The following is a 25,248-nucleotide window of genomic DNA, read 5'->3' on the forward strand; positions in this document are numbered from 1 at the left end:
TGCGTCTGACAATAATCTCCACTTTGATGCTGTGCGTCTGACAATAATCTGCACTTTGACTTTTTGCGCCTGACAATAAACTCCACATTGATTTTGTCCGTCTGACAATATTCTCAACTTTGACGTTGTGCGTTTCACAATAATCTCCACTTAGACTTTCTGCGTCTGACAGCAATGTCCACTTTGACTTTGTGCGTCTGACAATAATCTCCACTTTGACTTTGTGCGTCTGACAATAACCTCAACTTTGACGTTGTGCGTCTGACAAGAATCTCCACTTTGACTTTCTGCATCTGACAACAATCTCCACTTTGACTTTGTCCCTCTGACAATAATCTCCACTTTGATTTTGTCCATCTGACAATATTCTCTGCTTTGACTTTCTGTGTCTGACAATAATCTCCACTTTGACTTGGTCCGTCTGACAATATTCTCCACTTTGACTTTGTGCGTCTGACAATAATCTCCACTTAGACCTTCTGCGTCTGACAGCAATGTCCACTTTGACTTTCTGCATCTGACGATAATCTCCACTTTGACGTTGTGCGCCTGACAATAATCTCCAATTTGATGCTGTGCGTCTGACAATAATCTGCACTTTGACTTTCTGCGCCTGACAATAAACTCCACATTGATTTTGTCCGTCTGACAATATTCTCCACTTTGATTTTCTGCGTCTGACAATAATCTCAACTTTGACGTTGTGCGTATGACAAATAATCTCCACTTAGACCTTCTGCGTCTGACAGCAATGTCCACTTTGACTTTGTGTGTCTGACAATAATCTCCACTTTGACAATGTGCGTCTGACAATAACCTCAACTTTGAAGTTGTGCGTCTGACAATAATCTCCACTTTGACTTACTGCGTCTGACAATACCCTCAACTTTGACGATGTGCGTCTTACAATAATCTGCACTTTGACATTGTCCGACTGACAATAATCTCCACGTTGGCTTTGTGTGTCTGACAATAATCTCCACTTTGACATTGTGCGTCTGACAATAACCTCAACTTTGACGTTATGCGTCTGACAATAATCTCCACTTTGACTTTGTGTGTCTGACAATATTCTCCACTTTGACTTCGTGTGGCTGACAATATTCTCCACTTTGACTTTCTGCCTCTGACAATAATCTGCACTTTGACTTTTTGCGCCTGACAATAAACTCCACATTGATTTTCTCCGTCTGACAATATTCTCAACTTTGACGTTGTGCGTTTGACAATAATCTCCACTTAGACTTTCTGCGTCTGACAGCAATGTCCACTTTGACTTTGTGCGTCTGACAATAATCTCCACTTTGACTTTGTGCGTCTGACAATAACCTCAACTTTGACGTTGTGCTTCTGACAAGAATCTCCACTTTGACTTTCTGCATCTGACAACAATCTCCACTTTGACTTTGTCCCTCTGACAATAATCTCCACTTTGATTTTGTCCATCTGACAATATTCTCTACTTTGACTTTCTGTGTCTGACAATAATCTCCACTTTGACTTTGTGTGTCTGACAAGAATCTCCACTTTGACTTTTTGCGTCTGACAACAATCTCTACTTTGACTTTGTCCCTCTGACAATAATCTCCACTTGGATTTTGTCCGTCTGACAATATTCTCCAGTTTGACGTTGTGCGTTTGACAATAATCTCCACTTTGACTTACTGCGTCTGACAATAATCTCCACTTTGACTTTGTGTGTCTGACAATATTCTCCACTTTGACTTCGTGTGTCTGACAATATTCTCCACTTTGACTTTCTGCCTCTGACAATAATCTCCACTTTGACGTTGTGCGTCTGACAATAATCTCCACTTTGATGCTGTGCGTCTGACAATAATCTGCACTTTGACTTTTTGTGCCTGACAATAAACTCCACATTGATTTTGTCCGTCTGACAATATACTCAACTTTGACGTTGTGCGTTTCACAATAATCTCCACTTAGACTTTCTGCGTCTGACAGCAATGTCCACTTTGACTTTGTGCGTCTGACAATAATCTCCACTTTGACTTTGTGCGTCTGACAATAACCTCAACTTTGACGTTGTGCTTCTGACAAGAATCTCCACTTTGACTTTCTGCATCTGACAACAATCTCCACTTTGACTTTGTCCCTCTGACAATAATCTCCACTTTGATTTTGTCCATCTGACAATATTCTCTACTTTGACTTTCTGTGTCTGACAATAATCTCCACTTTGACTTGGTCCGTCTGACAATATTCTCCACTTTGACTTTGTGTGTCTGACAATATTCTCCACTTTGACTTACTGCATCTGACAATAATCTCCACTTTGACGTTGTGCGCCTGACAATAATCACCAATTTGATGCTGTGCGTCTGACAATAATCTGCACTTTGACTTTCTGCGCCTGACAATAATCTCCACATTGATTTTGTCCGTCTGACAATATTCTCCACTTTGATTTTCTGCGTCTGACAATAATCTCAACTTTGACGTTGTGCGTATGACAAATAATCTCCACTTAGACCTTATGCGTCTGACAGCAATGTCCACTTTGACTTTGTGTGTCTGACAATCATCTCCACTTTGACAATGTGCGTCTGACAATAACCTCAACTTTGAAGTTGTGCGTCTGACAATAATCTCCACTTTGACTTACTGCGTCTGACAATACCCTCAACTTTGACAATGTGCGTCTTACAATAATCTCCACTATGACATTGTGCGTCTGACAATAAACTCAACTTTGATGTTGTGTGTCTGACAATAATCTCCACGTTGGCTTTGTGCTTCTGACAATAATCTCAACTTTGACATTGTGCGTCTGACAATAACCTCAACTTTGATGTTGTGCATCTGACAATAATCTCCACTTTGACTTTCTTCATCTAACAATAATTTCCACTTTGACTTTGTACTACTGACAATAATCTCCACTTAGATTTTCACTGTCTGACAATATTCTCCAGTTTGACTTTGTGCGTCTGACAATAATCTGCACTTTGACATTGTGCGTCTGACAATAACCTCAATTTTGACGATGTGCGTCTGACAATAATCTCCACTTTGACTTTGTCCGACTGACAATAATCTCCACGTTGGCTTTGTGTGTCTGACAATAATCTCCACTTTGACATTGTGCGTCTGACAATAACCTCAACTTTGACGTTATGCGTCTGACAATAATCTCCACTTTGACTTTGTGTGTCTGACAATATTCTCCACTTTGACTTCGTGTGTCTGACAATATTCTCCACTTTGACTTTCTGCCTCTGACAATAATCTCCACTTTGACGTTGTGCGTCTGACAATAATCTCCACTTTGATGCTGTGCATCTGACAATAATCTGCACTTTGACTTTTTGCGTCTGACAATAAACTCCACATTGATTTTGTCCGTCTGACAATATTCTCAACTTTGACGTTGTGCGTTTCACAATAATCTCCACTTAGACTTTCTGCGTCTGACAGCAATGTCCACTTTGACATTGTGCGTCTGACAATAACCTCAACTTTGACGATGTGCGTCTTACAATAATCTCCACTTTGACATTGTGCGTCTGACAATAACCTCAACTTTGATGTTGTGCATCTGACAATAATCTCCACGTTGGGTTTGTGCGGCTGACAATAATCTCCACTTTGACATTGTGCGTCTGACAATAACCTCAACTTTGATGTTGTGCGTCTGACAATATTCTCCACTTTGACTTCGTGTGTCTGACAAAAATCTCCACTTTGACTTCCTGCGTCTGACAATAATCTCCACTTTAACTTTGTACTACTGACAATAATCTCCACTTAGATTTTCACAGTCTGACAATATTCTCCAGTTTGACTTTGTGCGTCTGACAATAATCTGCACTTTGACATTGTGCGTCTTACAATAACCTCAACTTTGATGTTGTGCGTCTGACAATAATCTCCACTTTGACTTTGTGTGTCTGACAATATTCTCCACTTTGACTTCGTGTGTCTGACAATAATCTCCACTTTGACTTCTTGCGTCTGACAATAATCTCCACTTTGACTTTGTACTACTGACAATAATCTCCAGTTAGATTTTCACCGTCTGACATAATTCTCCAGTTTGACTTTGTGTGTCTGACAAGAATCTCCACTTTGATTTTGTCCGTCTGACAAAATTCTCCACTTTGACTTTCTGTGTCTGACAATAATCTCCACTTTGACTTGGTCCGTCTGACAATAATCTCCACTTTGACTTCGTGCGTCTGACAATATTCTCCACTTTGACTTTGTGCGTCTGACAATAATCTGCACTTTGATTTTGTCCATCTGTCAATATTCTCCACTTTGACGTTGTGCGTTTGACAATAATCTCCACTTTGACTTACTGCGTCTAACAATACCCTCAACTTTGACAATGTGCGTCTTACAATAATCTCCACTTTGACATTGTGCGTCTGACAATAACCTCAACTTTGTTGTTGTGCGTCTGACAATAATCTCCACGTTGGCTTTGTGCTTCTGACAATAATCTCAACTTTGACATTGTGCGTCTGACAATAACCTCAACTTTGATGTTGTGCGTCTGACAATAATCTCCACTTTGACTTTCTTCATCTAACAATAATCTCCACTTTGACTTTGTACTACTGACAATAATCTCCACTTAGATTTTCACTGTCTGACAATATTCTCCAGTTTGACTTTGTGCGTCTGGCAATAATCTGCACTTTGACATTGTGCGTCTGACAATAACCTCAACTTTGACGATGTGCGTCTGACAATAATCTCCACTTTGACTTTGTCCGACTGACAATAATCTCCACGTTGGCTTTGTGTGTCTGACAATAATCTCCACTTTGACATTGTGCGTCTGACAATAACCTCAACTTTGACGTTATGCGTCTGACAATAATCTCCACTTTGACTTTGTGTGTCTGACAATATTCTCCACTTTGACTTCGTGTGTCTGACAATATTCTCCACTTTGACTTTCTGCCTCTGACAATAATCTCCACTTTGACGTTGTGCGTCTGACAATAATCTCCACTTTGATGCTGTGCATCTGACAATAATCTGCACTTTGACTTTTTGCGCCTGACAATAAACTCCACATTGATTTTGTCCGTCTGACAATATTCTCAACTTTGACGTTGTGCGTTTCACAATAATCTCCACTTAGACTTTCTGCGTCTGACAGCAATGTCCACTTTGACATTGTGCGTCTGACAATAACCTCAACTTTGACGATGTGCGTCTTACAATAATCTCCACTTTGACATTGTGCGTCTGACAATAACCTCAACTTTGATGTTGTGCATCTGACAATAATCTCCACGTTGGGTTTGTGCGGCTGACAATAATCTCCACTTTGATATTGTGCGTCTGACAATAACCTCAACTTTGATGTTGTGCGTCTGACAATATTCTCCACTTTGACTTCGTGTGTCTGACAAAAATCTCCACTTTGACTTCCTGCGTCTGACAATAATCTCCACTTTAACTTTGTACTACTGACAATAATCTCCACTTAGATTTTCACAGTCTGACAATATTCTCCAGTTTGACTTTGTGCGTCTGACAATAATCTGCACTTTGACATTGTGCGTCTGACAATAACCTCAACTTTGATGTTGTGCGTCTGACAATAATCTCCACTTTGACTTTGTGTGTCTGACAATATTCTCCACTTTGACTTCGTGTGTCTGACAATAATCTCCACTTTGACTTCTTGCGTCTGACAATAATCTCCACTTTGACTTTGTACTACTGACAATAATCTCCAGTTAGATTTTCACCGTCTGACATAATTCTCCAGTTTGACTTTGTGTGTCTGACAAGAATCTCCACTTTGATTTTGTCCGTCTGACAATATTCTCCACTTTGACTTTGTACTACTGACAATAATCTCCACTTTGATGCTGTGCGTCTGACAATAATCTACACTTTGAGTTTTTGCACCTGACAATAAACTCCACATTGATTTTGTCCGTCTGACAATATTCTCAACTTTGACGTTGTGCGTTTCACAATAATCTCCACTTAGACTTTCTGCGTCTGACAGCAATGTCCACTTTGACTTTGTGCGTCTGACAATAATTTCCACTTTGACTTTGTGCGTCTGACAATAACCTCAACTTTGACGTTGTGCGTCTGACAAGAATCTCCACTTTGACTTTCTGCATCTGACAACAATCTCCACTTTGACTTTGTCCCTCTGACAATAATCTCCACTTTGATTTTGTCCATCTGACAATATTCTCTACTTTGACTTTCTGTGTCTGACAATAATCTCCACTTTGACTTGGTCCGTCTGACAATATTCTCCACTTTGACTTTGTGCGTCTGACAATATTCTCCACTTTGACTTTCTGCATGTGACAATAATCTCCACTTTGACGTTGTGCATCTGACAATAATCTCCACTTTGACTTTGTGTGTCTGACAATAACCTCAACTTTGACGTTGTGCATCTGACAATAATCTCCACTTTGACTTTGTGTGTCTGACAATATTCTCCACTTTGACTTTCTGCATCTGACAATAATCTCCACTTTGACGTTGTGCGCCTGACAATAATCTCCACTTTGATGCTGTGCGTCTAACAATAATCTGCACTTTGACTTTCTGCGCCTGACAATAAACTCCACATTGATCTTGTCCGTCTGACAATATTCTCCACTTTGACTTTCTGTGTCTGACAATAATCTCCACTTTGACTTGGTCCGTCTGACAATAATCTCCACTTTGACAATGTGCGTCTGACAATAACCTCAACTTTGAAGTTGTGCGTCTGACAATAATCTCCACTTTGACTTTGTGTGTCTGACAAGAATCTCCACTTTGACTTTCTGCGTCTGACAACAATCTCCACTTTGACTTTGTCCCTCTGACAATAATCTCCACTTGGATATTGTCCGTCTGACAATATTCTCCACTTTGACTTTCTGTGTCTGACAATAATCTTCACTTTGACTTGGTCCATCTGACAATAATCTCCACTTTGACTTCGTGTGTCTGACATGAATCTCCACTTTGACTTAGTGCGTCTGACAATAACCTCAACTTTGACGATGTGCGTCTTACAATAATCTCCACTTTGACATTGTGCGTCTGACAATAACCTCAACTTTGATGTTGTGCATCTGACAATAATCTCCACGTTGGGTTTGTGCGGCTGACAATAATCTCCACTTTGACATTGTGCGTCTGACAATAACCTCAACTTTCATGTTGTGCGTCTGACAATAATCTCCACTTTGACTTTGTGTGTCTGACAATATTCTCCACTTTGACTTCGTGTGTCTGACAATAATCTCCACTTTGACTTCTTGCGTCTGACAATAATCTCCACTTTGACTTTGTACTACTGACAATAATCTCCAGTTAGATTTTAACCGTCTGACATAATTCTCCAGTTTGACTTTGTGTGTCTGACAAGAATCTCCACTTTGATTTTGTCCGTCTGACAATATTCTCCACATTGACTTTGTACTACTGACAATAATCTCCACTTTGATGCTGTGCGTCTGACAATAATCTGCACTTTGACTATTTGCGCCTGACAATAAACTCCACATTGATTTTGTCCGTCTGACAATATTCTCAACTTTGACGTTGAGCGTTTCACAATAATCTCCACTTAGACTTTCTGCGTCTGACAGCAATGTCCACTTTGACTTTGTGCGTCTGACAATAATTTCCACTTTGACTTTGTGCGTCTGACAATAACCTCAACTTTGACGTTGTGCGTCTGACAAGAATCTCCACTTTGACTTTCTGCATCTGACAACAATCTCCACTTTGACTTTGTCCCTCTGACAATAATCTCCACTTTGATTTTGTCCATCTGACAATATTCTCTACTTTGACTTTCTGTGTCTGACAATAATCTCCACTTTGACTTGGTCCGTCTGACAATATTCTCCACTTTGACTTTGTGCGTCTGACAATATTCTCCACTTTGACTTTCTGCATGTGACAATAATCTCCACTTTGACGTTGTGCATCTGACAATAATCTCCACTTTGACTTTGTGTGTCTGACAATAACCTCAACTTTGACGTTGTGCATCTGACAATAATCTCCACTTTGACTTTGTGTGTCTGACAATATTCTCCACTTTGACTTTCTGCATCTGACAATAATCTCCACTTTGACGTTGTGCGCCTGACAATAATCTCCACTTTGATGCTGTGCGTCTAACAATAATCTGCACTTTGACTTTCTGCGCCTGACAATAAACTCCACATTGATCTTGTCCGTCTGACAATATTCTCCACTTTGACTTTCTGTGTCTGACAATAATCTCCACTTTGACTTGGTCCGTCTGACAATAATCTCCACTTTGACAATGTGCGTCTGACAATAACCTCAACTTTGAAGTTGTGCGTCTGACAATAATCTCCACTTTGACTTTGTGTGTCTGACAAGAATCTCCACTTTGACTTTCTGCGTCTGACAACAATCTCCACTTTGACTTTGTCCCTCTGACAATAATCTCCACTTGGATATTGTCCGTCTGACAATATTCTCCACTTTGACTTTCTGTGTCTGACAATAATCTTCACTTTGACTTGGTCCATCTGACAATAATCTCCACTTTGACTTCGTGTGTCTGACAATAATCTCCACTTTGACAATGTGCGTCTGACAATAACCTCAACTTTGAAGTTGTGCGTCTGACAATAACCTCAACTTTGACGATGTGCGTCTTACAATAATCTCCACTTTGACATTGTGCGTCTGACAATAACCTCAACTTTGATGTTGTGCATCTGACAATAATCTCCACGTTGGGTTTGTGCGGCTGACAATAATCTCCACTTTGACATTGTGCGTCTGACAATAACCTCAACTTTCATGTTGTGCGTCTGACAATAATCTCCACTTTGACTTTGTGTGTCTGACAATATTCTCCACTTTGACTTCGTGTGTCTGACAATAATCTCCACTTTGACTTCTTGCGTCTGACAATAATCTCCACTTTGACTTTGTACTACTGACAATAATCTCCAGTTAGATTTTAACCGTCTGACATAATTCTCCAGTTTGACTTTGTGTGTCTGACAAGAATCTCCACTTTGATTTTGTCCGTCTGACAATATTCTCCACATTGACTTTGTACTACTGACAATAATCTCCACTTTGATGCTGTGCGTCTGACAATAATCTGCACTTTGACTATTTGCGCCTGACAATAAACTCCACATTGATTTTGTCCGTCTGACAATATTCTCAACTTTGACGTTGAGCGTTTCACAATAATCTCCACTTAGACTTTCTGCGTCTGACAGCAATGTCCACTTTGACTTTGTGCGTCTGACAATAATTTCCACTTTGACTTTGTGCGTCTGACAATAACCTCAACTTTGACGTTGTGCGTCTGACAAGAATCTCCACTTTGACTTTCTGCATCTGACAACAATCTCCACTTTGACTTTGTCCCTCTGACAATAATCTCCACTTTGATTTTGTCCATCTGACAATATTCTCTACTTTGACTTTCTGTGTCTGACAATAATCTCCACTTTGACTTGGTCCGTCTGACAATATTCTCCACTTTGACTTTGTGCGTCTGACAATATTCTCCACTTTGACTTTCTGCATGTGACAATAATCTCCACTTTGACGTTGTGCATCTGACAATAATCTCCACTTTGACTTTGTGTGTCTGACAATAACCTCAACTTTGACGTTGTGCATCTGACAATAATCTCCACTTTGACTTTGTGTGTCTGACAATATTCTCCACTTTGACTTTCTGCATCTGACAATAATCTCCACTTTGACGTTGTGCGCCTGACAATAATCTCCACTTTGATGCTGTGCGTCTAACAATAATCTGCACTTTGACTTTCTGCGCCTGACAATAAACTCCACATTGATTTTGTCCGTCTGACAATATTCTCCACTTTGATTTTCTGCGTCTGACAATAATCTCAACTTTGACGTTGTGCGTATGACAAATAATCTCCACTTAGACCTTCTGCGTCTGACAGCAATGTCCACTTTGACTTTGTGTGTCTGACAATAATCTCCACTTTGACAATGTGCGTCTGACAATAACCTCAACTTTGAAGTTGTGCGTCTGACAATAATCTCCACTTTGACTTTGTGTGTCTGACAAGAATCTCCACTTTGACTTTCTGCGTCTGACAACAATCTCCACTTTGACTTTGTCCCTCTGACAATAATCTCCACTTGGATTTTGTCCGTCTGACAATATTCTCCACTTTGACGTTGTGCGTTTGACAATAATCTCCACTTTGACTTACTGCGTCTGACAATACCCTCAACTTTGACAATGTGCGTCTTACAATAATCTCCACTTTGACATTGTGCGTCTGACAATAAACTCAACTTTGATGTTGTGCGTCTGACAATAATCTCCACGTTGGCTTTGTGCTTCTGACAATAATCTCAACTTTGACATTGTGCGTCTGATAATAACCTCAACTTTGATGTTGTGCGTCTGACAATAATCTACACTTTGACTTTCTTCATCTAACAATAATCTCCACTTTGACTTTGTACTACTGACAATAATCTCCACGTTGGCTTTGTGTGTCTGACAATAATCTCCACTTTGACATTGTGCGTCTGACAATAACCTCAACTTTGACGTTATGCGTCTGACAATAATCTCCACTTTGACTTTGTGTGTCTGACAATATTCTCCACTTTGACTTCGTGTGTCTGACAATATTCTCCACTTTGACTTTCTGCCTCTGACAATAATCTCCACTTTGACGTTGTGCGTCTGACAATAATCTCCACTTTGATGCTGTGCGTCTGACAATAATCTGCACTTTGACTTTTTGCGCCTGACAATAAACTCCACATTGATTTTGTCCGTCTGACAATATTCTCAACTTTGACGTTGTGCGTTTCACAATAATCTCCACTTAGACTTTCTGCGTCTGACAGCAATGTCCACTTTGACTTGGTCCATCTGACAATAATCTCCACTTTGACTTCGTGTGTCTGACAATAATCTCCACTTTGACAATGTGCGTCTGACAATAACCTCAACTTTGAAGTTGTGCGTCTGACAATAACCTCAACTTTGACGATGTGCGTCTTACAATAATCTCCACTTTGACATTGTGCGTCTGACAATAACCTCAACTTTGATGTTGTGCATCTGACAATAATCTCCACGTTGGGTTTGTGCGGCTGACAATAATCTCCACTTTGACATTGTGCGTCTGACAATAACCTCAACTTTCATGTTGTGCGTCTGACAATAATCTCCACTTTGACTTTGTGTGTCTGACAATATTCTCCACTTTGACTTCGTGTGTCTGACAATAATCTCCACTTTGACTTCTTGCGTCTGACAATAATCTCCACTTTGACTTTGTACTACTGACAATAATCTCCAGTTAGATTTTAACCGTCTGACATAATTCTCCAGTTTGACTTTGTGTGTCTGACAAGAATCTCCACTTTGATTTTGTCCGTCTGACAATATTCTCCACATTGACTTTGTACTACTGACAATAATCTCCACTTTGATGCTGTGCGTCTGACAATAATCTGCACTTTGACTATTTGCGCCTGACAATAAACTCCACATTGATTTTGTCCGTCTGACAATATTCTCAACTTTGACGTTGAGCGTTTCACAATAATCTCCACTTAGACTTTCTGCGTCTGACAGCAATGTCCACTTTGACTTTGTGCGTCTGACAATAATTTCCACTTTGACTTTGTGCGTCTGACAATAACCTCAACTTTGACGTTGTGCGTCTGACAAGAATCTCCACTTTGACTTTCTGCATCTGACAACAATCTCCACTTTGACTTTGTCCCTCTGACAATAATCTCCACTTTGATTTTGTCCATCTGACAATATTCTCTACTTTGACTTTCTGTGTCTGACAATAATCTCCACTTTGACTTGGTCCGTCTGACAATATTCTCCACTTTGACTTTGTGCGTCTGACAATATTCTCCACTTTGACTTTCTGCATGTGACAATAATCTCCACTTTGACGTTGTGCATCTGACAATAATCTCCACTTTGACTTTGTGTGTCTGACAATAACCTCAACTTTGACGTTGTGCATCTGACAATAATCTCCACTTTGACTTTGTGTGTCTGACAATATTCTCCACTTTGACTTTCTGCATCTGACAATAATCTCCACTTTGACGTTGTGCGCCTGACAATAATCTCCACTTTGATGCTGTGCGTCTAACAATAATCTGCACTTTGACTTTCTGCGCCTGACAATAAACTCCACATTGATTTTGTCCGTCTGACAATATTCTCCACTTTGATTTTCTGCGTCTGACAATAATCTCAACTTTGACGTTGTGCGTATGACAAATAATCTCCACTTAGACCTTCTGCGTCTGACAGCAATGTCCACTTTGACTTTGTGTGTCTGACAATAATCTCCACTTTGACAATGTGCGTCTGACAATAACCTCAACTTTGAAGTTGTGCGTCTGACAATAATCTCCACTTTGACTTTGTGTGTCTGACAAGAATCTCCACTTTGACTTTCTGCGTCTGACAACAATCTCCACTTTGACTTTGTCCCTCTGACAATAATCTCCACTTGGATTTTGTCCGTCTGACAATATTCTCCACTTTGACGTTGTGCGTTTGACAATAATCTCCACTTTGACTTACTGCGTCTGACAATACCCTCAACTTTGACAATGTGCGTCTTACAATAATCTCCACTTTGACATTGTGCGTCTGACAATAAACTCAACTTTGATGTTGTGCGTCTGACAATAATCTCCACGTTGGCTTTGTGCTTCTGACAATAATCTCAACTTTGACATTGTGCGTCTGATAATAACCTCAACTTTGATGTTGTGCGTCTGACAATAATCTACACTTTGACTTTCTTCATCTAACAATAATCTCCACTTTGACTTTGTACTACTGACAATAATCTCCACGTTGGCTTTGTGTGTCTGACAATAATCTCCACTTTGACATTGTGCGTCTGACAATAACCTCAACTTTGACGTTATGCGTCTGACAATAATCTCCACTTTGACTTTGTGTGTCTGACAATATTCTCCACTTTGACTTCGTGTGTCTGACAATATTCTCCACTTTGACTTTCTGCCTCTGACAATAATCTCCACTTTGACGTTGTGCGTCTGACAATAATCTCCACTTTGATGCTGTGCGTCTGACAATAATCTGCACTTTGACTTTTTGCGCCTGACAATAAACTCCACATTGATTTTGTCCGTCTGACAATATTCTCAACTTTGACGTTGTGCGTTTCACAATAATCTCCACTTAGACTTTCTGCGTCTGACAGCAATGTCCACTTTGACTTTGTGCGTCTGACAATAATCTCCACTTTGACTTTGTGCGTCTGACAATAACCTCAACTTTGACGTTGTGCGTCTGACAAGAATCTCCACTTTGACTTTCTGCATCTGACAACAATCTCCACTTTGACTTTGTCCCTCTGACAATAATCTCCACTTTGATTTTGTCCATCTGACAATATTCTCTGCTTTGACTTTCTGTGTCTGACAATAATCTCCACTTTGACTTGGTCCGTCTGACAATATTCTCCACTTTGACTTTGTGCGTCTGACAATAATCTCCACTTAGACCTTCTGCGTCTGACAGCAATGTCCACTTTGACTTTCTGCATCTGACGATAATCTCCACTTTGACGTTGTGCGCCTGACAATAATCTCCAATTTGATGCTGTGCGTCTGACAATAATCTGCACTTTGACTTTCTGCGCCTGACAATAAACTCCACATTGATTTTGTCCGTCTGACAATATTCTCCACTTTGATTTTCTGCGTCTGACAATAATCTCAACTTTGACGTTGTGCGTATGACAAATAATCTCCACTTAGACCTTCTGCGTCTGACAGCAATGTCCACTTTGACTTTGTGTGTCTGACAATAATCTCCACTTTGACAATGTGCGTCTGACAATAACCTCAACTTTGAAGTTGTGCGTCTGACAATAATCTCCACTTTGACTTACTGCGTCTGACAATACCCTCAACTTTGACAATGTGCGTCTTACAATAATCTGCACTTTGACATTGTCCGACTGACAATAATCTCCACGTTGGCTTTGTGTGTCTGACAATAATCTCCACTTTGACATTGTGCGTCTGACAATAACCTCAACTTTGACGTTATGCGTCTGACAATAATCTCCACTTTGACTTTGTGTGTCTGACAATATTCTCCACTTTGACTTCGTGTGGCTGACAATATTCTCCACTTTGACTTTCTGCCTCTGACAATAATCTCCACTTTGACGTTGTGCGTCTGACAACAATCTCCACTTTGATGCTGTGCATCTGACAATAATCTGCACTTTGACTTTTTGCGCCTGACAATAAACTCCACATTGATTTTCTCCGTCTGACAATATTCTCAACTTTGACGTTGTGCGTTTGACAATAATCTCCACTTAGACTTTCTGCGTCTGACAGCAATGTCCACTTTGACTTTGTGCGTCTGACAATAATCTCCACTTTGACTTTGTGCGTCTGACAATAACCTCAACTTTGACGTTGTGCTTCTGACAAGAATCTCCACTTTGACTTTCTGCATCTGACAACAATCTCCACTTTGACTTTGTCCCTCTGACAATAATCTCCACTTTGATTTTGTCCATCTGACAATATTCTCTACTTTGACTTTCTGTGTCTGACAATAATCTCCACTTTGACTTTGTGTGTCTGACAAGAATCTCCACTTTGACTTTTTGCGTCTGACAACAATCTCTACTTTGACTTTGTCCCTCTGACAATAATCTCCACTTGGATTTTGTCCGTCTGACAATATTCTCCAGTTTGACGTTGTGCGTTTGACAATAATCTCCACTTTGACTTACTGCGTCTGACAATACCCTCAACTTTGACAATGTGCGTCTTACAATAATCTCCACTTTGACATTGTGCGTCTGACAATAAACTCAACTTTGATGTTGTGCGTCTGACAATAATCTCCACGTTGGCTTTGTGCTTCTGACAATAATCTACACTTTGACTTTCTTCATCTAACAATAATCTCCACTTTGACTTTGTACTACTGACAATAATCTCCACTTTGATGCTGTGCGTCTAACAATAATCTGCACTTTGACTTTCTGCGCCTGACAATAAACTCCACATTGATTTTGTCCGTCTGACAATATTCTCCACTTTGATTTTCTGCGTCTGACAATAATCTCAACTTTGACGTTGTGCGTATGACAAATAATCTCCACTTAGACCTTCTGCGTCTGACAGCAATGTCCACTTTGACTTTGTGTGTCTGACAATAATCTCCACTTTGACAATGTGCGTCTGACAATAACCTCAACTTTGACTTTGTGTGTCTGACAAGAATCTCCACTTTGACTTTCTGCGTCTGACAACAATCTCCACTTTGACTTTGTCCCTCTGACAATAATCTCCACTTGGATTTTGTCCGTCTGACAATATTCTCCACTTTGACGTTGTGCGTTTGACAATAATCTCCACTTTGACTTACTGCGTCTGACAATACCCTCAACTTTGACAATGTGCGTCTTACAATAATCTCCACTTTGACATTGTGCGTCTGACAATAAACTCAACTTTGATGTTGTGCGTCTGACAATAATCTCCACGTTGGCTTTGTGCTTCTGACAATAATCTCAACTTTGACATTGTGCGTCTGATAATAACCTCAACTTTGATGTTGTGCGTCTGACAATAATCTACACTTTGACTTTCTTCATCTAACAATAATCTCCACTTTGACTTTGTACTACTGACAATAATCTCCACGTTGGCTTTGTGTGTCTGACAATAATCTCCACTTTGACATTGTGCGTCTGACAATAACCTCAACTTTGACGTTATGCGTCTGACAATAATCTCCACTTTGACTTTGTGTGTCTGACAATATTCTCCACTTTGACTTCGTGTGTCTGACAATATTCTCCACTTTGACTTTCTGCCTCTGACAATAATCTCCACTTTGACGTTGTGCGTCTGACAATAATCTCCACTTTGATGCTGTGCGTCTGACAATAATCTGCACTTTGACTTTTTGCGCCTGACAATAAACTCCACATTGATTTTCTCCGTCTGACAATATTCTCAACTTTGACGTTGTGCGTTTCACAATAATCTCCACTTAGACTTTCTGCGTCTGACAGCAATGTCCACTTTGACTTTGTGCGTCTGACAATAATCTCCACTTTGACTTTGTGCGTCTGACAATAACCTCAACTTTGACGTTGTGCGTCTGACAAGAATCTCCACTTTGACTTTCTGCATCTGACAACAATCTCCACTTTGACTTTGTCCCTCTGACAATAATCTCCACTTTGATTTTGTCCATCTGACAATATTCTCTGCTTTGACTTTCTGTGTCTGACAATAATCTCCACTTTGACTTGGTCCGTCTGACAATATTCTCCACTTTGACTTTGTGCGTCTGACAATAATCTCCACTTAGACCTTCTGCGTCTGACAGCAATGTCCACTTTGACTTTCTGCATCTGACGATAATCTCCACTTTGACGTTGTGCGCCTGACAATAATCTCCAATTTGATGCTGTGCGTCTGACAATAATCTGCACTTTGACTTTCTGCGCCTGACAATAAACTCCACATTGATTTTGTCCGTCTGACAATATTCTCCACTTTGATTTTCTGCGTCTGACAATAATCTCAACTTTGACGTTGTGCGTATGACAAATAATCTCCACTTAGACCTTCTGCGTCTGACAGCAATGTCCACTTTGACTTTGTGTGTCTGACAATAATCTCCACTTTGACAATGTGCGTCTGACAATAACCTCAACTTTGAAGTTGTGCGTCTGACAATAATCTCCACTTTGACTTACTGCGTCTGACAATACCCTCAACTTTGACAATGTGCGTCTTACAATAATCTGCACTTTGACATTGTCCGACTGACAATAATCTCCACGTTGGCTTTGTGTGTCTGACAATAATCTCCACTTTGACATTGTGCGTCTGACAATAACCTCAACTTTGACGTTATGCGTCTGACAATAATCTCCACTTTGACTTTGTGTGTCTGACAATATTCTCCACTTTGACTTCGTGTGGCTGACAATATTCTCCACTTTGACTTTCTGCCTCTGACAATAATCTCCACTTTGACGTTGTGCGTCTGACAACAATCTCCACTTTGATGCTGTGCATCTGACAATAATCTGCACTTTGACTTTTTGCGCCTGACAATAAACTCCACATTGATTTTCTCCGTCTGACAATATTCTCAACTTTGACGTTGTGCGTTTGACAATAATCTCCACTTAGACTTTCTGCGTCTGACAGCAATGTCCACTTTGACTTTGTGCGTCTGACAATAATCTCCACTTTGACTTTGTGCGTCTGACAATAACCTCAACTTTGACGTTGTGCTTCTGACAAGAATCTCCACTTTGACTTTCTGCATCTGACAACAATCTCCACTTTGACTTTGTCCCTCTGACAATAATCTCCACTTTGATTTTGTCCATCTGACAATATTCTCTACTTTGACTTTCTGTGTCTGACAATAATCTCCACTTTGACTTTGTGTGTCTGACAAGAATCTCCACTTTGACTTTTTGCGTCTGACAACAATCTCTACTTTGACTTTGTCCCTCTGACAATAATCTCCACTTGGATTTTGTCCGTCTGACAATATTCTCCAGTTTGACGTTGTGCGTTTGACAATAATCTCCACTTTGACTTACTGCGTCTGACAATAATCTCCACTTTGACTTTGTGTGTCTGACAATATTCTCCACTTTGACTTCGTGTGTCTGACAATATTCTCCACTTTGACTTTCTGCCTCTGACAATAATCTCCACTTTGACGTTGTGCGTCTGACAATAATCTCCACTTTGATGCTGTGCGTCTGACAATAATCTGCACTTTGACTTTTTGTGCCTGACAATAAACTCCACATTGATTTTGTCCGTCTGACAATATACTCAACTTTGACGTTGTGCGTTTCACAATAATCTCCACTTAGACTTTCTGCGTCTGACAGCAATGTCCACTTTGACTTTGTGCGTCTGACAATAATCTCCACTTTGACTTTGTGCGTCTGACAATAACCTCAACTTTGACGTTGTGCGTCTGACAAGAATCTCCACTTTGACTTTCTGCATCTGACAACAATCTCCACTTTGACTTTGTCCCTCTGACAATAATCTCCACTTTGATTTTGTCCATCTGACAACAATCTCCACTTTGACTTTGTCCCTCTGACAATAATCTCCACTTTGATTTTGTCCATCTGACAATATTCTCTACTTTGACTTTCTGTGTCTGACAATAATCTCCACTTTGACTTGGTCCGTCTGACAATATTCTCCACTTTGACTTTGTGCGTCTGACAATATTCTCCACTTTGACTTTCTGCATGTGACAATAATCTCCACTTTGACGTTGTGCATCTGACAATAATCTCCACTTTGACTTTGTGTGTCTGACAATAACCTCAACTTTGACGTTGTGCATCTGACAATAATCTCCACTTTGACTTTGTGTGTCTGACAATATTCTCCACTTTGACTTTCTGCATCTGACAATAATCTCCACTTTGACGTTGTGCGCCTGACAATAATCTCCACTTTGATGCTGTGCGTCTAACAATAATCTGCACTTTGACTTTCTGCGCCTGACAATAAACTCCACATTGATCTTGTCCGTCTGACAATATTCTCCACTTTGACTTTCTGTGTCTGACAATAATCTCCACTTTGACTTGGTCCGTCTGACAATAATCTCCACTTTGACAATGTGCGTCTGACAATAACCTCAACTTTGAAGTTGTGCGTCTGACAATAATCTCCACTTTGACTTTGTGTGTCTGACAAGAATCTCCACTTTGACTTTCTGCGTCTGACAACAATCTCCACTTTGACTTTGTCCCTCTGACAATAATCTCCACTTGGATATTGTCCGTCTGACAATATTCTCCACTTTGACTTTCTGTGTCTGACAATAATCTTCACTTTGACTTGGTCCATCTGACAATAATCTCCACTTTGACTTCGTGTGTCTGACATGAATCTCCACTTTGACTTAGTGCGTCTGACAATAACCTCAACTTTGACGATGTGCGTCTTACAATAATCTCCACTTTGACATTGTGCGTCTGACAATAACCTCAACTTTGATGTTGTGCATCTGACAATAATCTCCACGTTGGGTTTGTGCGGCTGACAATAATCTCCACTTTGACATTGTGCGTCTGACAATAACCTCAACTTTCATGTTGTGCGTCTGACAATAATCTCCACTTTGACTTTGTGTGTCTGACAATATTCTCCACTTTGACTTCGTGTGTCTGACAATAATCTCCACTTTGACTTCTTGCGTCTGACAATAATCTCCACTTTGACTTTGTACTACTGACAATAATCTCCAGTTAGATTTTAACCGTCTGACATAATTCTCCAGTTTGACTTTGTGTGTCTGACAAGAATCTCCACTTTGATTTTGTCCGTCTGACAATATTCTCCACATTGACTTTGTACTACTGACAATAATCTCCACTTTGATGCTGTGCGTCTGACAATAATCTGCACTTTGACTATTTGCGCCTGACAATAAACTCCACATTGATTTTGTCCGTCTGACAATATTCTCAACTTTGACGTTGAGCGTTTCACAATAATCTCCACTTAGACTTTCTGCGTCTGACAGCAATGTCCACTTTGACTTTGTGCGTCTGACAATAATTTCCACTTTGACTTTGTGCGTCTGACAATAACCTCAACTTTGACGTTGTGCGTCTGACAAGAATCTCCACTTTGACTTTCTGCATCTGACAACAATCTCCACTTTGACTTTGTCCCTCTGACAATAATCTCCACTTTGATTTTGTCCATCTGACAATATTCTCTACTTTGACTTTCTGTGTCTGACAATAATCTCCACTTTGACTTGGTCCGTCTGACAATATTCTCCACTTTGACTTTGTGCGTCTGACAATATTCTCCACTTTGACTTTCTGCATGTGACAATAATCTCCACTTTGACGTTGTGCATCTGACAATAATCTCCACTTTGACTTTGTGTGTCTGACAATAACCTCAACTTTGACGTTGTGCATCTGACAATAATCTCCACTTTGACTTTGTGTGTCTGACAATATTCTCCACTTTGACTTTCTGCATCTGACAATAATCTCCACTTTGACGTTGTGCGCCTGACAATAATCTCCACTTTGATGCTGTGCGTCTAACAATAATCTGCACTTTGACTTTCTGCGCCTGACAATAAACTCCACATTGATTTTGTCCGTCTGACAATATTCTCCACTTTGATTTTCTGCGTCTGACAATAATCTCAACTTTGACGTTGTGCGTATGACAAATAATCTCCACTTAGACCTTCTGCGTCTGACAGCAATGTCCACTTTGACTTTGTGTGTCTGACAATAATCTCCACTTTGACAATGTGCGTCTGACAATAACCTCAACTTTGAAGTTGTGCGTCTGACAATAATCTCCACTTTGACTTTGTGTGTCTGACAAGAATCTCCACTTTGACTTTCTGCGTCTGACAACAATCTCCACTTTGACTTTGTCCCTCTGACAATAATCTCCACTTGGATTTTGTCCGTCTGACAATATTCTCCACTTTGACGTTGTGCGTTTGACAATAATCTCCACTTTGACTTACTGCGTCTGACAATACCCTCAACTTTGACAATGTGCGTCTTACAATAATCTCCACTTTGACATTGTGCGTCTGACAATAAACTCAACTTTGATGTTGTGCGTCTGACAATAATCTCCACGTTGGCTTTGTGCTTCTGACAATAATCTCAACTTTGACATTGTGCGTCTGATAATAACCTCAACTTTGATGTTGTGCGTCTGACAATAATCTACACTTTGACTTTCTTCATCTAACAATAATCTCCACTTTGACTTTGTACTACTGACAATAATCTCCACGTTGGCTTTGTGTGTCTGACAATAATCTCCACTTTGACATTGTGCGTCTGACAATAACCTCAACTTTGACGTTATGCGTCTGACAATAATCTCCACTTTGACTTTGTGTGTCTGACAATATTCTCCACTTTGACTTCGTGTGTCTGACAATATTCTCCACTTTGACTTTCTGCCTCTGACAATAATCTCCACTTTGACGTTGTGCGTCTGACAATAATCTCCACTTTGATGCTGTGCGTCTGACAATAATCTGCACTTTGACTTTTTGCGCCTGACAATAAACTCCACATTGATTTTGTCCGTCTGACAATATTCTCAACTTTGACGTTGTGCGTTTCACAATAATCTCCACTTAGACTTTCTGCGTCTGACAGCAAAGTCCACTTTGACTTTGTGCGTCTGACAATAATCTCCACTTTGACTTTGTGCGTCTGACAATAACCTCAACTTTGACGTTGTGCGTCTGACAAGAATCTCCACTTTGACTTTCTGCATCTGACAACAATCTCCACTTTGACTTTGTCCCTCTGACAATAATCTCCACTTTGATTTTGTCCATCTGACAATATTCTCTGCTTTGACTTTCTGTGTCTGACAATAATCTCCACTTTGACTTGGTCCGTCTGACAATATTCTCCACTTTGACTTTGTGCGTCTGACAATAATCTCCACTTAGACCTTCTGCGTCTGACAGCAATGTCCACTTTGACTTTCTGCATCTGACGATAATCTCCACTTTGACGTTGTGCGCCTGACAATAATCTCCAATTTGATGCTGTGCGTCTGACAATAATCTGCACTTTGACTTTCTGCGCCTGACAATAAACTCCACATTGATTTTGTCCGTCTGACAATATTCTCCACTTTGATTTTCTGCGTCTGACAATAATCTCAACTTTGACGTTGTGCGTATGACAAATAATCTCCACTTAGACCTTCTGCGTCTGACAGCAATGTCCACTTTGACTTTGTGTGTCTGACAATAATCTCCACTTTGACAATGTGCGTCTGACAATAACCTCAACTTTGAAGTTGTGCGTCTGACAATAATCTCCACTTTGACTTACTGCGTCTGACAATACCCTCAACTTTGACAATGTGCGTCTTACAATAATCTGCACTTTGACATTGTCCGACTGACAATAATCTCCACGTTGGCTTTGTGTGTCTGACAATAATCTCCACTTTGACATTGTGCGTCTGACAATAACCTCAACTTTGACGTTATGCGTCTGACAATAATCTCCACTTTGACTTTGTGTGTCTGACAATATTCTCCACTTTGACTTCGTGTGGCTGACAATATTCTCCACTTTGACTTTCTGCCTCTGACAATAATCTCCACTTTGACGTTGTGCGTCTGACAACAATCTCCACTTTGATGCTGTGCATCTGACAATAATCTGCACTTTGACTTTTTGCGCCTGACAATAAACTCCACATTGATTTTCTCCGTCTGACAATATTCTCAACTTTGACGTTGTGCGTTTGACAATAATCTCCACTTAGACTTTCTGCGTCTGACAGCAATGTCCACTTTGACTTTGTGCGTCTGACAATAATCTCCACTTTGACTTTGTGCGTCTGACAATAACCTCAACTTTGACGTTGTGCTTCTGACAAGAATCTCCACTTTGACTTTCTGCATCTGACAACAATCTCCACTTTGACTTTGTCCCTCTGACAATAATCTCCACTTTGATTTTGTCCATCTGACAATATTCTCCACTTTGATTTTCTGCGTCTGACAATAATCTCAACTTTGACGTTGTGCGTCTGACAAGAATCTCCACTTTGACTTTCTGCATCTGACAACAATCTCCACTTTGACTTTGTCCCTCTGACAATAATCTCCACTTTGATTTTGTCCATCTGACAATATTCTCTGCTTTGACTTTCTGTGTCTGACAATAATCTCCACTTTGACTTGGTCCGTCTGACAATATTCTCCACTTTGACTTTGTGCGTCTGACAATAATCTCCACTTAGACCTTCTGCGTCTGACAGCAATGTCCACTTTGACTTTCTGCATCTGACGATAATCTCCACTTTGACGTTGTGCGCCTGACAATAATCTCCAATTTGATGCTGTGCGTCTGACAATAATCTGCACTTTGACTTTCTGCGCCTGACAATAAACTCCACATTGATTTTGTCCGTCTGACAATATTCTCCACTTTGATTTTCTGCGTCTGACAATAATCTCAACTTTGACGTTGTGCGTATGACAAATAATCTCCACTTAGACCTTCTGCGTCTGACAGCAATGTCCACTTTGACTTTGTGTGTCTGACAATAATCTCCACTTTGACAATGTGCGTCTTACAATAATCTGCACTTTGACATTGTCCGACTGACAATAATCTCCACGTTGGCTTTGTGTGTCTGACAATAATCTCCACTTTGACATTGTGCGTCTGACAATAACCTCAACTTTGACGTTATGCGTCTGACAATAATCTCCACTTTGACTTTGTGTGTCTGACAATATTCTCCACTTTGACTTCGTGTGGCTGACAATATTCTCCACTTTGACTTTCTGCCTCTGACAATAATCTCCACTTTGACGTTGTGCGTCTGACAACAATCTCCACTTTGATGCTGTGCATCTGACAATAATCTGCACTTTGACTTTTTGCGCCTGACAATAAACTCCACATTGATTTTCTCCGTCTGACAATATTCTCAACTTTGACGTTGTGCGTTTGACAATAATCTCCACTTAGACTTTCTGCGTCTGACAGCAATGTCCACTTTGACTTTGTGCGTCTGACAATAATCTCCACTTTGACTTTGTGCGTCTGACAATAACCTCAACTTTGACGTTGTGCTTCTGACAAGAATCTCCACTTTGACTTTCTGCATCTGACAACAATCTCCACTTTGACTTTGTCCCTCTGACAATAATCTCCACTTTGATTTTGTCCATCTGACAATATTCTCTACTTTGACTTTCTGTGTCTGACAATAATCTCCACTTTGACTTTGTGTGTCTGACAAGAATCTCCACTTTGACTTTCTTCATCTAACAATAATCTCCACTTTGACTTTGTACTACTGACAATAATCTCCACGTTGGCTTTGTGTGTCTGACAATAATCTCCACTTTGACATTGTGCGTCTGACAATAACCTCAACTTTGACGTTATGCGTCTGACAATAATCTCCACTTTGACTTTGTGTGTCTGACAATATTCTCCACTTTGACTTCGTGTGTCTGACAATATTCTCCACTTTGACTTTCTGCCTCTGACAATAATCTCCACTTTGACGTTGTGCGTCTGACAATAATCTCCACTTTGATGCTGTGCGTCTGACAATAATCTGCACTTTGACTTTTTGCGCCTGACAATAAACTCCACATTGATTTTGTCCGTCTGACAATATTCTCAACTTTGACGTTGTGCGTTTCACAATAATCTCCACTTAGACTTTCTGCGTCTGACAGCAAAGTCCACTTTGACTTTGTGCGTCTGACAATAATCTCCACTTTGACTTTGTGCGTCTGACAATAACCTCAACTTTGACGTTGTGCGTCTGACAAGAATCTCCACTTTGACTTTCTGCATCTGACAACAATCTCCACTTTGACTTTGTCCCTCTGACAATAATCTCCACTTTGATTTTGTCCATCTGACAATATTCTCTGCTTTGACTTTCTGTGTCTGACAATAATCTCCACTTTGACTTGGTCCGTCTGACAATATTCTCCACTTTGACTTTGTGCGTCTGACAATAATCTCCACTTAGACCTTCTGCGTCTGACAGCAATGTCCACTTTGACTTTCTGCATCTGACGATAATCTCCACTTTGACGTTGTGCGCCTGACAATAATCTCCAATTTGATGCTGTGCGTCTGACAATAATCTGCACTTTGACTTTCTGCGCCTGACAATAAACTCCACATTGATTTTGTCCGTCTGACAATATTCTCCACTTTGATTTTCTGCGTCTGACAATAATCTCAACTTTGACGTTGTGCGTATGACAAATAATCTCCACTTAGACCTTCTGCGTCTGACAGCAATGTCCACTTTGACTTTGTGTGTCTGACAATAATCTCCACTTTGACAATGTGCGTCTTACAATAATCTGCACTTTGACATTGTCCGACTGACAATAATCTCCACGTTGGCTTTGTGTGTCTGACAATAATCTCCACTTTGACATTGTGCGTCTGACAATAACCTCAACTTTGACGTTATGCGTCTGACAATAATCTCCACTTTGACTTTGTGTGTCTGACAATATTCTCCACTTTGACTTCGTGTGGCTGACAATATTCTCCACTTTGACTTTCTGCCTCTGACAATAATCTCCACTTTGACGTTGTGCGTCTGACAACAATCTCCACTTTGATGCTGTGCATCTGACAATAATCTGCA

The 25,248-nt window shown here is 40.3% G+C and overlaps 1 protein-coding gene across 3 annotated transcripts in view; it reads right to left on the minus strand.

Annotated features, from left to right (window-relative positions):
- Window positions 1-25,248, minus strand: part of LOC140716093 (synapsin-1-like) — a 344,219-nt gene that overhangs the window by 223,814 nt on the left and 95,157 nt on the right. The gene's annotated exons all lie outside the window — the stretch shown is intronic.

The sequence above is a fragment of the Hemitrygon akajei genome, chromosome 24, assembly GCF_048418815.1.
Source record: "Hemitrygon akajei chromosome 24, sHemAka1.3, whole genome shotgun sequence".
Lineage (NCBI taxonomy): Eukaryota > Metazoa > Chordata > Chondrichthyes > Myliobatiformes > Dasyatidae > Hemitrygon > Hemitrygon akajei.